Source organism: Lontra canadensis, unplaced genomic scaffold (genome assembly GCF_010015895.1).
Source record: "Lontra canadensis isolate GAN:19392208 unplaced genomic scaffold, GSC_riverotter_1.0 scaffold1, whole genome shotgun sequence".
Taxonomy (NCBI): Eukaryota; Metazoa; Chordata; class Mammalia; order Carnivora; family Mustelidae; genus Lontra; species Lontra canadensis.
Genome location: NW_022630995.1, coordinates 15,703,013 through 15,719,261, shown reverse-complemented (window position 1 = coordinate 15,719,261; position 16,249 = coordinate 15,703,013). Strand labels below are relative to the sequence as shown.

General features: G+C 34.8%; 1 pseudogene; it reads right to left on the bottom strand.

The window, feature by feature from the left end:
- Positions 1-5,867: 5,867 nt before the first annotated feature.
- Positions 5,868-16,249, bottom strand: part of LOC116871035 — a 57,552-nt pseudogene continuing 47,170 nt past the window's right edge.

The window sequence follows — 16,249 nt, the reverse complement described above, 5'->3', positions numbered from 1 at the left end:
CTTCTTTTTTTCTTGATATAGAGGAAATAATTAACATATGATTTATAATAAAGTATTATTGTATTACTGACCAATTGTATTAGTATTTTGGGAACACTTTTATTCAGAAGTAAGCCTAATGTGAGAAAGGAAATTACTAAGGATCTGGTTTAATGGAATTGGGACATTTTAAAATTTAGGTTTTGGGCACCTGGGTAATTCAGTTGCTTAAGCGTCTGCCTTTGGCTCTGCATATGATCTCAGGGTCCTGGGATTGAGTCCCACATCAGTATCTCTGCTCAGTGGGGAGTCTTGTTCTCCCTCTGAACCCTTCACACAACCTGTGTGCTTTCTCTCCCTCTCTTTCTATCTCCCGCAAAAATTAAAAAAAAAATCTTCTTAAAAATTGCAAAATAAAATAAAATGTAGGTTTTATGCTACAATCCATATTTCCTTGTATGGATCTAATCTGTTTATGTGTGTAGCTGTTTTTGGTTCATATATGATTTATATCCATGAGATGTTTCTGAATTTATATAATTAGATAGGGCAATGTTATATAATAAACTTCAAAAATTTGTTACTTATTAATAAAAGTAAATATTTTAATATATTTTAAATATTTAAATGTTTAATGCAATTAAGATGTCAATTTCAGCTTAAATTTGGTAATAAGAGAAATCCCCAATAGAACTATTATAAATTCATATTGACTACCAGAAACAGATGATGATATTTTCTATCTGTCCAATTATATAGAAAGAAAATGTGTTAGATGTCCTTTAATATTTTTCTAAAGAATTATAATATAAAATGATTTAAAATGTCAAAATCAGTCTGTGGTTAATATGTTCTTTTCATCAGGGTTGTAATGAGAAACAGAGAACATTGTCTGTTTTCAAAAAGAGGTTATTTAGGAGGGAAAACAATTAATCAACAAATAGTAAAGAAAAATATTTGTATAGTCCCTGTGAGTAGTTTAAAATCACCTAAACTGAAATTATGTTTTTTTCAAACCTACTCAGGTAAATGTCAGTTTGGATAAACTAATAAATTTGTGGATGCTATTTGTTAATGGACTGATAGAGTATAATGTTTCCTAGACTAATTCAATCATTATGATCAGAATTTTTAAGAACCTTTTTTTTCAACTATTTGTTTAGATATCTTTATTTACAAAGAGTTTCTATAAAGTCTAATACATTTATCGAAGTAGGATTAAATAATAGCTTCATCTTAAATAAAAATCCATGAGGAATGAATAATTTGTTTATTTTAAATGATTTTTAATGTATTTTGGATTAGGTTTGTTAATATTTTGTTGAGGATTTTTGCATCCTCCTTCATCAGAGATAGTGGTCTGTCGTTCGCTTTCTTCAATGAATAATTTAAATCGTTCCTTCATGTAGTCAAACAATATAAATGAGGTACAACTCATAAGAGTTATGAGAGGAAGGTTTTGAAAGATTTAATATGTGAAACTATGTTTTGTTTGACACTTAGAAAATATTTTGTTTTATTTTTGCACTCTTTGATTACAAGTTATGCTTCTAATTGATTTTAAAAGTATAAAGAGCAACGTGGCATATCCCTGCCCACATTGAATAGGGACTAGGACATTCCAAATGTATTTAATAGATTTAAAAAGTGTAAGTATAATTTGTGAGGTAAACAGTACATAGCATTACTTCATTCACTCATTATATTTATTGGGTTATTATAATTTGCTGTTATACCCCCTGAAAGCAGATAATTAAAACTGATAAATGTAGAGATGTATGGTAAAATTTCATTTATTTGCTCATTTATTTATTCGTTCATGCATTTAAAAAAAAGTTGCATGACTATTATTATTAGACAACATTCTAGGCCATGGGGGGTGGATATAGAGAAAGTCATTTCAGTCATAGAGCTTATATTATGGAGGAAGGGGAAGGAGCAAACAACAAACACAGAAAGTAAAATATATGTACATGGCAATAATTTTTACGGAGATAAATAAATAGATAAAGGAAAATAGAAATGGGGAAGGTGGCAATTGTCAAAGTATAAGAAAAATGGCAAAGGAAGACCTTACTAAGAAATGTACATTTTATAAATACTGAAGGTCAGTGTGCAAGTCACACAGATGTAGAACCCTAGTATTCCTGAGAGAAGAGAAAGAAAATACAAACGTCCCGAGAAAGAGATACAGCTATGTGTTCAGAGGAAAAAAGATTAAGGGGGCTCTACTGAGAAAGACAGGAAGAAAGTAATAGTTGTCAAAGATGTAAATAGATAACCAGTGTAAGTACTGGCCTTCTGCTTTTATACCAAGTCAGATGGAAAAGTAATGGAGAGTTCAGAACAGAGCAATGAAATGAACTGATTTTCTGTTTAACAAGGTTACTTAGACTTTTGCCTTTAGAACAAGTTGAAGGGAAGCGTGGGTGAAAATAGAGAGATTATTAGCATGCTCTTACAATAATTTAGGCTACAAAAGAGTGCTTGGACTAGCGTGGAAAGTGTTGGAAAAAATAAGAAGTGGTACGGTATGGAATATATTCTGAATGTAGAACTGCCGAGATTTGCTGATAACTTAGTTGTGAAGTATGATAGAGAGGAGCGAAGAATGACTGAGATTTTTGGCCAAGCAACTAAAAAGACAAAGTCACCATAACCAAGATGAATATGGCTGTGGGAGGAAGTTCTGGATGTTGGAGTGGGAATGGGAGAGAGAACCAGATTCAATATTACATGGATTTGTTTTGAGATCTATTAGACATTCAGATAGATGTTGAGGAGGCAATTTGAAATAGCAATCTGTTGTTCAGGTGAGAGGTCCAAAAAAGTTATACATTTAGGAATCATCATCATGTAGTCTACCTAACCTCATGGAACAACTGATATCACACAGGAGGGTATCAACTAAAGAAAAAGAAAAAGAAAAAAGAGAGAGAGAGAGAGAGTTTAAGGACTGAGAACTGTAGTACTTCAACATTAATAGGCTCAGTTTATGAAGATGAGCCTGCAAAGAAAACTCAAAAGATAAACAAGCAATGAGGTAGGAGGAAAAACAGGAGAGTGTGGCCTTGGAAGAGAAGGCAGTGCTTCAAAGACAAGACAGCAGAATGTGGCAAACACTTTCTCAAGAAAGACTCAGGTTTGATTATTGGCTTTAGCAAATTCTTGTTATCAGTGATTCTGACAAAGCTATTTTGTAGAACAGTCTGAGCAAAAGCCTGCCTGGAAAAGGTCTGAAGGGATAAGAAAGAAAGCAATTTAAAAAATGAACATCAACAAAATATCCAAAGAGTATTATGCTAAAGCATGAGTTCTTATTCTTTAAATAGTAATATGCAAGAAGAGGCTCATATTCTAATTTCAAAGGGATAATGAGTATAAAAGATATTTTGTGGTATTACAGTAATCTAACGTGATAAAAAGGTATTTGTTTGGAGATAATACCACGTGGTGCATTGTCAACATGAAAAATTGAATGAAGGACATTATACTTGGCCAATTAAAATAAAGATCATTTTCCTTTTTTTTTTCCCATGTAGATTAATCTCCTGAACTTTATCCGCAGTCCTCTGGCATCAACTTTATATTGAGAATCTTGTTATGAAAGGAATTTGAGTGGTATCTGAAGGATGAAATCTCTAGGTTTAAAAAAAAAAAGAAAATCCCCCTGAAGGGAATGTTAGTTGTGTTTGGGAAAGATCAAATTTACAGAAAATCAGATTTAGAACAAAAGCCTCTGATTTAGGAGAAGATGAGAACTGTTTGAACTCTATTCTTGAGTAGGAAAAGGGAGTTAGGTGTTCAAGTAGAAAAAAATCACTTAGTGAAGCACAGAGTACAAATAAAAAATAGCAGGGAATGTGGGGAGAGATGTAGGCTAGAGCAGTTTGTAGAATGTCTCTTCAGATGTAGTCAATGTTCTTAAGAAGTAGGAACCAGGCATAGAGTGAAGGGTGGAGACTGGAGGGGAAGTGTTGGGGATTTGAAGAGGGGACACAATAAAGAATGTTTTAAAACAGCAGAAGAGATGACAAGGATATCGTGGGTCAGTATTAATGAATTTAAGTTGAGAAAAATCTTTATTTTCCATATGTTTCTTCAGCGAACTTGAATTGCAGGGAAGTCAGTGTGGAGCGGATGAAGAACTGGACTTCATCAGTGTTGTCCATTTACAACCATCATTTAGTCCTTTATCCAAGAAATGTGCATCAAATATCTATCACCTGCTGGTATTTCTCCCAAACACTGGGCACACTATTATGCCCAAGATGATAAAGCCTTTGGTGTTACAGAGCTTGTAAACTATGGGGAAGAAAAATAATAAAGGGCCAACTTAGAAATATGATGATAGTGATGCTGGTAAAGTAGGTCTTTATCTACGTTAGGATAATCTCACTTGGGGTTATGGAAGACGTACATGAGGATATCATGCCTTTTCTAAAACCAAAAGATTATGTAGTCATGTTTGATAAAAGATAAAGATTAGATAATCTCAAATAGGTAGATGAAAAATCTATTTTGTTTGTTTATTTTTAATTTCCTTCAGGACATTGCCATACCTGGATCTTTTAATCTAAGCCAAATATGACATTTGATTTAATTATTTTAAGAATTTATTTAGAAATACGATAAATCCCCCATGTAATATTCATTTCAATATAATCACTCAAATGCACCACTAACTATTCACAATTACTTTTCAATTATCTCTTTGCTCTTTATATATTCACCAACTTCCAAAAATTAAACCTCATAGTTAGGCTCTGGGGGTGAGTGGAGGAAAGTTTCTGCTTCTGTGGAGTGTACGGTATTATGGAGTTACTTGTGATTTGGTTGGTCTCCATACAAAATTTATCAGTTAAAGTTTCTACCTTACTTTAATGATGTTTTCCATGCTTCTAATTTATTAGCCTTCATGTGTTGTCTGCCTCCTCCCACTAAAATGGAAAGAACAAGAACCAGGTATCTCTGTTTCTGTTTGGACCCTGAGTGCCTGGAACACTTCTTGACATAGTGTTGTCAATATCTATTGAATGTATGGTAGAGTGAGAGAATGAATGAGTGATTATCATTGAAACTTCATGTTTGTGAATTCAAAATCAGCTATTCATAAAATTGTCATTCATTACCCCCATTGAGATAAGAATAAATACATTTTGAGAAGAAAAACAAAATGCATTAAGAATAAAAGTAAGTTTATACTCAATATGTGCAGAATATTTGTTTAAATCACAGACTTACTGTAGAAAAGGGGCTCTCTGATAGAAAAGGTTGTAAGTTTATGATACAAACAAGCTTGAGTGTCTACTGTACATCTACAAGCATGAATAAGGCACTTTCATCGAGGTTCTAGATATCTATTCATTACTAGATGGCATTACTTATAATCTCTCATTTATACAAGTAATCTGTAGAATTTCACAGAATCAGGGCCATCAGCTTTTTCATTCCATGCCACTACTAATATTATCTTTGTTTCCATGACTATACTTGATATTGATCAGTCTAATTTTGTTAATTTTTTTCTTGGATTTGTTGTCTGCATTCATCCTTTTCCTCAAAATGATTCACCTATGGGCACCTGGGTGGCTCAGTGGGTTAAAGCCTCTGCCTTCAGCTCGGGTCATGATCCTAGGGTCCTGGGATGGAGCCCCACATCGGGCTCTCTGCTCGGCGGGGAGCCTGCTTCCTCTTCTCTCTCTGCCTTCATCTCTGCCTACTTGTGATCTCTCTCTGTGAAATAAATAAATAAAAGTCTTTAAAAAATAAATAAATAAATAAATAAATAAGTGAGCTAATGAATGCACAACCTTTGATCTAATATAGCTACATATTATTTCTTCCTTAAATAGTTGTTAAATTAATTAATTATTAATTATCACAAGTTACCAATGGCATTTTATCTTTTTCTTCTACGCGTCCTTCTCTGCAGCTTCCTTGGCCCTTTTTGCCTGGATGCCAAAGAGCCGGATATCGGTCTGGGCCATGCAAAGACTGGCAAAACCCCAGAAGTTCCCAGAAGTCTGGAATGACTCGGATGCTCTCTGTCTTCTAGAAAATCTGTGTGGGGATGACCCATCCTTTCAGCTGAGGAGCCAATCTGAGTTCTTCAGCAGGGTTGTCTCCCTTGCTGAGGGCTGAGGGCTGAGGGCTCCCGGGGAAGAGGATGAGCTTGGAAAGGTATTCCTTCCGCTTCAGCCCTGCACAGCAGCCTGCAGGGATGTGGTGGACTTGTTCTACCTTCTTGGATCCACCGAGATCCCAATGGTCTCTGCAACCGTGTGGATGCCAGCCACCGGCAACTCTTCCAAGCTGAAGCCCCTGCCAGCTCGCACTTTGGTGTGATACCTCCCCCTGGGCCCGAAGAGTCTGGACGCTGGGTGCGGGGCCATAGTGCCCGCCTTGGCTTGCTTGGGCTTTGTGTCTGCGGATCTTCTGCCCCAGCTGGTTGAACCACGTGGCCACAGGCCACTGCTCCAGTCCTTGTGGAACTGGAGCTTCAGAATCCTGCCATTGTACTCTGGCTGCTGCCTACGGCCTACTCCGGAGAGCAGCCCGCGGAAAAGAACCGGTGCTGCGAAGCACCCTGGGATGGTACTGGTTCTTTATTTTAAAACCAAAAATACAACGACAAAATCAATAGATCTATTCATCTCAATAAATTAGAGGAAAATAATTTCTCATGTGTAGAGAAATCAAGAAGATTTAAAAAAAAAAAGTATAGGGGATTACAGAAGAAAAGGAAGCAGAAACTAAAATAAAGGAAAGAAAATTTTCTCAGGAAAAGAGTAAAACTGATCATGAAGGAAAGAAAAAAAAAAAAAGAAAGGCGTTATATAAAAGATGGCCCTGTAATTTTGTTAAAGAAATATGGTTTGTGCATGCGTTTGTGTTTTGTTTGCTTTGTTTTGTTTCCTCTGTATGTTTGACTTTCCAGCTACAGAGGGGTTTTTCACATCTACAACCCTCGGGCCAAACTGTTTTAGAAAAACAGAAAACCGAGGTAGAAAAATTACTCTTTGGGCCAATATTAGTCTAGAGCCCATTCCAAATCACTGTCATAATGGCCTACCATACCACTCCTATCTCTGTCTCTTCCTCGTATTCCTTGGGAGTATTTCTTTTCCGATTGCAAAATAAACTTGAAGATCGTGAAGCATTTTCTGGAATATTTCAAGCTTATTTTGGTTACGCCTCATGCTCCTCTCCAACCTGGCAAAGACATAACCATTACTGAAATGTCACTTCAAACATTTCAGTTTTTTCACAAAGCCAATAAGTAACTAAGTACAGAGAGATAGTAAATAAACCCTTTGCAATCTGTCTCCACAGCTTCCAATAACTTTTGTTAGAAAGAAGCTTATAATCATTCTAAATACTTCAAAAAATGTACTGGGCAGACTGAAATGGGACAATGTCTTGGATTGTACGGATGGGCTTTGCTTAGTATTTTGGTGACCATGAAAATGGAGGACACCTTAAGTTACCCTCACCCTCTCCTGAAAAGATGGCGATTCATTGTTCGTTTTCAAAATAGTGATATTTTTCCAGCCCTTGGTGATCAAATGCAGAAAATATGTGAAATTTTGTACATTGACTGTAACAAGAGAAAGACCTGAATATTGGAATATTACTTAAAGACACTGTCCTTGCAAATCAATTTGAAAAAAGTTTTATTTTGAATACCCTCACTCCATTTTATAGTTCTTCTATTGTCATTAAATAATCATACATCTTTATAATTATCTTTATCAATTTACCAGGTACATTTCTGTTGAAAAGCACATTACGTAGAACAGATGTGGAAGGCAGTTTGCTGGTTTGCTAGCCCAAAGTGCTAGAGCAATGGTGACACCTGGTGGAAGAAGAGCAAAACTGATAAAATAATCAATTGTGGCTCTTCGATTTTCATAGATCCTCAGCCACTATAACCCATGAGAAAATAATTATAGTAATAATTAAATAGCATTATCACTGATGTACTTTGACCTATTCGATGGTCTGTCTTTTTTGGAGTGTGTGTGTGTGCATTTTCAACCAAAATAAGTAGGGATGTGAAAATTATGATTATTCATTGAGAACAGAAATTCAATATTTCAATTCAAATTATTCATTGAGAAATAGAAATTCAACTTATTTGTCAGGTAATGAGTAATTTTTCAAATCATAGATATATAAGAATATAATACCTTTATTTTAATCTTGGTATTTTCTTTGTTAGGAATGAAACCAATTTAAGACCCTCAATCGGTTAAGTTCAACATAGAAGAATATTGAAGAATCCCTTCCTTATCTTAATCATTAAACTTCCTTATCTTCCTTCTAAAGGCAGTTTTGTTAAAGAATAAAGATGTTTCTTCCGTGACCTGGAAGTGGATATGCAAATGTGATGCCAGCTCCTCAGATGTAAACAAAAAGAGTTTATTTTTCTATATTCCCTCTACATAGAACTTGGAAATCAGTAAGGTGTTCAACAAATTATTGGTACACAGGTTGATATATGCAAGCCTGAGATCTCTGCTATTAATAGGCTTTGTAAGATATCTAAATTGTAAAATACCACAATATATGTACATTTTAAGCATACATAAATTACATGAAGTTATCTGTATCAGGGTGATGATACGTATAGAGGATAACCAAAGACAATGTATTTTCCTTCCTTCACAATCAGATTTCTGGAAATTTGTTGAATTTCAACTATAGAATCTCATGATGTTATTCAATTATGATATGCTATAATGACATCATGAAACATCATAGTTCTTATAGAATGTAAAAAATCTTATAACAGTATTTTGAATTTTATTTGTTTTGTTATAAATGGTTACTCTGAAAAAGGGAAGAAACCACGTTCTAAGACATTTTCAGGGTAAACTGCTGGGAAATTTCTATTGTTATTTGGTATCAGGAATTAATTGTGAATTTTTGGCTCTTCGTATCTACCTCTTGTATTATAGAATACAGTTATGTTATTTAAGCACCTAAAAAGAAATGTAGATCACCACATGCCCACACTACTGACACACTAGATCTTTATGGGACCCCAGCTGGATGGGTCCACCCAACCCATCTGAGAGTCTTCAATGGCCACTTCATTTTGTGTGGACTAAGGTTGAACTCTTTCACAAACCATGTGAGGGCTTTTAACACCTGGCCCCTACCTTCTCCCCAAGCTCCTAAAACAGCCCAACCCTACACATATCACAATGCGGCTCACGGAGAGCTCTGTTCTTCAGTCATATTGTGCTCCATCTTCTGCACATTTGTCCTATTGCTTTCTCTGTGCATGGCATTTCTCTGGTGGAGAGGGAAGGCACGTTGTTGCCAACCCCAAACAAAAGCAAGTTCTACCTCTAGTTCTGACCATTAATGGCTTTTTATAAATAATGTGTTATCTCTGTGTCTCAATTTCCACATAATGTTTAGATGGTTGAACAAGAAATAGTATGTATAAAGGGCTTGGCAGAAAATAAATGCTCAATAAATATACGAAAAATTGTATTCCTTGAAAAACTTGCTTCAAAGTAACTCTATTTGAAAAACTGCCCTTGAAGCAGCCATGCATGTTAAGTAAATTGACCATGCATCTGTTATGACACTTCTCACATTACATCATGACCCATGATTCTCAATTATTTTTTTCCTAGCCTGGATCTGAACTCTAGAATTGTGTCTCCAACCACTATACATCATTCTTGAGATGACTAATTAAGTACACCAAACTCAAAATTTCCAAAACCCAATTATTCATATCCCCCCTTCAAAATATGCTCATCTCGAACTTTATCTGTTTAATAAATGGATTCATCATTCAATCTGTTGCTCAGGCCAAAATTCTATTTTCCCTTAAGTTCCACAAACATTCCAATACCAAATTTTTTGCTTTATGATTTTTATCTCTAAGCTAATCTTCATAAGCTTTCTCCAAATTATCATCAGCTCTTTATTAAACTTCTATATCAAACTCTTTACTCTTCTCTTTACCTATGCATTTTCTACCTTTAGTAGAAAGGTAGAAAATTATGTGAGATACCTACCCAAATGCTTATGGCTATGTTTATGCATAAGTCATAGGACTCATACCAATATTGGACCATTCATTAGAATAATATCCAAACATCTTACTCTTGGAGATAAGTTCAGCATGATCTATCTTACCTCCTTTTCTGAACTTGTGTCTTGTAAGACTCTCCCTAATTCACCACAACTCAGTGCAGTTTCCTCAACGTCCCTTGGGTGTGAGTCTTAGTTCAGACTGCTAGAACAACAACAGATTGAGTGGTTTAGACAGCAACTTATTTCCCATAGTTCTGAAGGTTGGGAAGTCCAAGATCAAAGCATCAGCATATTTTGAGTCTGGTAAAAGCCTGCCTGCTTCCTGACTCATAGATAGCTGTCTTCTTTCCATGTCCCCACATGACACTAGTGGAATGGGAGCTCTATAGAGTCTTTTATATGAGGGCACTAATCCCATTCCTGAGTATACTCACTTCCCAAAGGCCCCATGACTTAATATCATCATATTGGGGATTAAGATTTAATTTAAGAATTTGGGGGGAGGGACCACAATATTCAGTCTATAGCAGTAGTCAATCTCATTCCCAATTTGGCTTTTGAATATGTTATTCCTTCTGACTAACCTATTTCCCCAGAATTATTCACCAAATCTATACCCTCATTTCTCTGCTCAAATGGAAATGATATATCATTGCTGATTATATCACCGTATAAACACCTGAATCTATTTCATTTACTTATTTGTAATTTAAGTATTTTTAAGTATTCCTACCCTTAAAATACAACCTTCTTAAGGAAAGTGCCTTGAAAATTCAATTCATTGCTGCATTTTCAGTGGTTAGCAGAGATTAGGTGTTTAAAAGGTTAACTGTCCTCTCACACTCTCTTTCACTGGCACAGTGAATGGAGTTAATACTTCACATTTTGGAATATTCACATTGTAAAGAACTGTACTTGCATCAAAAAGATTATAACAGTAATATAAGCAAATGTTAAAAATGGATTATAATTGTAAAAAGGACCAAGGCTTTACTTTGTCTCTCACAGAACTTAAAACAGATGAATCACAGAATAAGTCTACTTGAAATTTGAAACCAGCCCAATAAACTCATTCACCGCAGACCTTCCAGTTCTTAATGTTGAATAGCAAGCACTCACGAGAATCATCTCACACCTATTCACTTACTTTATTTATTTATTTTTTTCCTACTGCTCCCATTTTGAGTCAGGCATTTTCACTTCCCAAGTTTGGACCAGTATTTCCTTACATGATTGTGTTCCCATAGCTCTCCATCAGTTTTTGCATCTGCTTTCTGCCTTCTGTCATTGAACCTCCCACTAAGAAACCCAAGTCGCACATTTACCAGAGTCCTTTTCCCCATTCTAATACACTTCCAGTGTGTTTGTTCCTCTTGAAGTTAAAGATTCTCATCTTGATCCACTGTCAAGTAGCCTTTGCAGAAGCTCTTGTCATTTCAGAGAATGATGTGAAAAACAATACACTTTTTCTCATGTTTCTATTAAATATGTCTCCAGTTTAATGAAAAACACTACAGGAAGTGTATAGTTGCAGTGAAGAAACAACACATCACTGTGGTAAAAGTTTAAGCCCTGGCATAAAATAACTGAATTTTCAGATTTCATCCATTAGCAGCTTGGTGACTTTGAACAAATTACTCAAATCTTTTAGGCCTCAGTTTCCTCATTGGTAAAATGTAAATAGTATACTGATGATGTTATAAATTAAATGTGAAAAATTCTATACTGTCGATATTTTAAAATCAACATTATATCTTGATGTTATAAATTAAATGAGAAAGATACATTGTGAAGTGTATAGTATAATGTCCGAATATACTATATACACAACTAAAATTGGATAGAGTTATTGTTCAAATTTCCCTGAGTTTGATTTTACTTTTTATATTAAAAATACATAAAAATATGTTTTTAAAATACACCATCAAAGATAGTTCCCTTATTTCACTTGTTTAATATTAGAAAAGATAATAACACTTTCAAAATGTTAACAGATTTCTTGTTCATTATATTACTCTATCTTAACCAACTCATGGATTAAGCAGGGTATATATTAACATGCGTTTAAAGTCAATGAGTATAAATATTATTAAATTCTCTCAGCATAATACTTTCCAATTTTCTCAGATGCACAGTTTCATCTTTTTATGGCTGTGCATTATTCCATTCTGTATTACACCACATCTTCCTTATCCATCTTTCTTTGATAAGCACGTAGGTTGTTTTCATATTTTGATTATTGTAGCTAATACTGGCAATGAACATGCAGTGTGTATATCTTTTTGAATTAGTGTTTTCATTTTCTTTGGTAATTCTTATTAATGGAATTATTGGATCATAGGGTATTTGGTTTTTTTTAATGCAATTTTTTTTAAAGATTTTATTTATTTATCTGACAGAGATCACAAGTAGGCAGAGAGATCCACAGAGAGAGAGGAAGGGAAGCAAGCTCCCTGCTGAGCAGAGAGCCCCATGCGGGGCTCTATCCCAGGACCCTGAGATCATGAACCTGAGCCAAAGGCAGAGGCTTTAACCCACTGAACCACCCAGGTGCCCCTAGGGTATTTGTTTTAATTTTGGGAGGACCCTCCATACTGTTTTCCACAGTCACTATATCAATTTACATTTCCCCCAACAGTTCATGAGAATTTTCTTCACTATGCATCTTTGTCAACACTTGTTATTTCTTGTATTTTTTTTTAAATTTTAGCTGTTCTGAGGTGATATCTCATTATAGTTTTGATTTCCATTTCCCTAATGGTTAGTGATATTGAGCATTTTTTTTTTTATTGTTTGTTGACCATTTGTATGTCTTCTTTGGAAAAAAAAATGTCTATTCAAATTTTCTGCCTATTTTTTAAATTAGATTGTTTTGGGGTATTTTGGTGTTGAGTTATGTAAGTTCCTTATATGTTTTGAATATTAACTCCCTATTGGATATATCATTTGCAAATAGCTTCTCCCATTCTGTGGGTTGCCTTTCTGTTTTGTCAATGGTTTCTTTCACTGTGCAAAAGCTTCTAATTTTGATGTAGTCCTAATAATTTATTTTCACTTTTGTTTCCCTTGCCTTAGGAGACATATCTAGAAAAATGATCCTGTAGCCAAGGTCAAAGAAATGACTTCCTGTGTTCATTTCTAGGATTTTATGGTTTCAGATCTCACATTTAAGTCTTTAATCCATTTTGAGTTATTTTTGTGTATGGCATTAGAAAGTTTTATTTTGTGTGTGTAGCTGTCCAATTTTCCCAGCATCATTTATTGAAGAGACTTTTTTTTCCCCATTGTATACCTTTATCTTCTTTGTCATAGTTTAATTGACCATATAATTGTGGATTTATTTCTGGGTTCTCTATGCTGTTGCACACTTGAACTTTATGTAACGTTTTGTACCAACTATCTTCAAATTAAAATAATAAAATAATAGAAGATAATTAGTAATGTTGGGTCCATGGTCAAAGGAGTGAGACTGATACAAAGTGAAGATCAAGCAAAGCTTTATTTCATGCCAAGCATTGAGAATCAAACTGACCGGACAGGGCCGTCTCTTGCAAAGAGGCAACCTCTCTCTGCCTCACAGACTAGCTTTTAAGGACAAAGGCCATGTGGTTGGGCCTGGCCATGCACAGGTGGCCAATGGGATTGTAGCACACAGAGAAAGCTGTACAGTCCTGCTAAGTCACACATAAGTGACCAATTGATTACAATTTACCCTATAGTAGATATTTGAACAAGCCTATCACCTTGGTCAGAATTGGCGCCCAAAAGACACCCAAAGGGCGGGACCCATACTCCTTGGTAGCTAGGGAGACAGTATGTGCCCCCACTGATTGGATACCTCCACCTGGCCTGACCCACCCTTGTATTTGGTCTTTGCTCCCTGGGACTAGTTTGCGGGACTTGTTTTAATAAGTCCCCTTGGGGGGGGGGGCAGGGACAGCTCAAGTTTCACTGTATAAACAACAAGGTCATTGTTTAACCGGATGGAATCCCTCTCGCTAAATAGGCCCTTATAAGTAAAGCTAGACTAGATGGACTAGAATTAATTATTTAGAATACACTCTAAAAATTAAAAAAAAAGTAAAGCCAATGTGTATAGAAAGGTTTAAGAAACCTGAATATCTTCTACAAAATCAAGGTCAACACTAGAATCTAGATTTTTCTCTAGTCTAGCAGTCGTGTTATTAGGTTTTTACAGTATATCTCATTAAAAATAAATCTGTGAACTCTTCTGATGAAAATAAAATATTTATTAAACATTTATTCTTTCAAGCATTGTTCTATATAATTTCAATGCATTTACTCACAAAACCTAACTTATGAAGTAACTACATTTATTATTCCCATTTTATAGGTTGAGAATCTCTAGAAGTTTAGTAGTTTGCCCAAGTTCATAGAGCCAATATGAAGAAAATATGAGATTTGAAGCAAACAGTCCAACTGTGAACTCAGACTTTTAGGTATTATTCTCTATGGCTTATCATAAACCCATGGAAACTTTATTTCCCATTCTAGCATTATTTGAAATTAAAAATTAAATAATAGGACTAAAACCAAAACATAGACTCATTTGGCAGTCTACGCCAAAAACAAAGCAGTGATAATTTAAAATAAGCTCTCTTAAATTGCATGAGCAAACTATGAGTTTATGATTATGACCCCCACTTGAGAATTGCTAATTTACAGAGCTGTGGTATGCTTAAACACAAGGCTATCTTTAAGAGCAGCTAAGCATTATCTGCATTTACATAGTGCCAATTACTAGCTACAACAGTGTGCTGTAATTCAAATGCAACTGCAGGATTATCTCAGGATAAGAAGCCACTAACTCAGGTCTTCAGTCACACAGTGGTTTAAAAAACAAAAGAATAGAGTGAGTACTCTGGAGGTGTCTTTCATGTGTTGTTATCTAGAAAAGAAAAGATAGAAAAGTTTCTGTATGAAGTAGAACCATTCTATAAATCAAGTGATTTACCATTTGGGGTTTGAATCACACGATTCATAAAAGTGTTCTGTGAATACAAACTTGGCAGAATGAAAATATGCTTTAATGTGACCACCGGAAGCCCCAACTCATATTATCCACGAGTACTGACAGGAACCAGAAAAAGATGATTACTGAATGAGTATAAAATGACTATTAGTCATTAATTTTAGTCCAGTTTTGAGAGTTCTTAAGTGCTGTATATGTAGAATTTGCTTAATGTTCACAACTACCTAATGGATTGTTACCTCTGTTTTCTGGAAAGAGAAATTCTGACTTGTAAAATAATAAAACTTAACAAACAATGATACATAAGATCAGAATCAGGGCCATCTTCTTTCTCGACTAGCTACTTTTCAATCCAGGAGCTTCTCTGATGCCCTGAAAAAGACATCCACAAGATGACCAACAGTGACTAACATGAGATAGCAGTGTAAATGGTACATCAGCCTTGAGGTCTTAAGAATTTGTATTTTACCTGAATACAAATTCAGTAAAAGCTTGAAATAATTGTTTTTAACTTAATTGTTAGTTATTTTGCATGCCTGAATGCTTATGGTGTTTTATGCAGTCAATTAATGAGAACATTCTAAGTACATAGCAATCAGAATCCAAACAGTTCAAAGTATGTAACAATCAGAATTTCCAGAGTAGCAAGTTGGGAACAAATATTAGTTTCTGTGGGAATATTTATGGATTATATATATATATATGTGTGTGTGTGTGTGTGTGTGTGTGTGTAATCTGGAATCCTAAAACTTAGTAGGATAACCAGCAAAGCCAGGAATCTACCCACATAATACAAGCATTTTCTGGATTTTTAAGTTAAATGTAATCAAAATCAGTAAAAAGAAAAAGAATATGTGTTGTATGCAAAGAAATAGATTATGCATATTGTAGTTAGCACTTCTCTACATGAGGTGTGATATGGTGATTTGATGGAGGGGGGGGGAAGATACTATATCAAAGGAGAAAAAAAACCTCCTGTATTGATGCAAGAAATTTTCATACTAGTACAGGTAAGGTATGATTCCCTATTTTTCAAACAGAGCAATTACAGCCACAGAAATAAAGTCTTTTGAGTATTTTTCTGCATTCTTAAAGGTTGTTAAATACCAATGAAAGTATAAAAGCTTTGGAGACTGCCAAATAATTAAAATTTGGGTTCTTTAACAAATGGGTTTTATGATATTGAGAAAATAATTGAAACTCCTCGACCCTCAG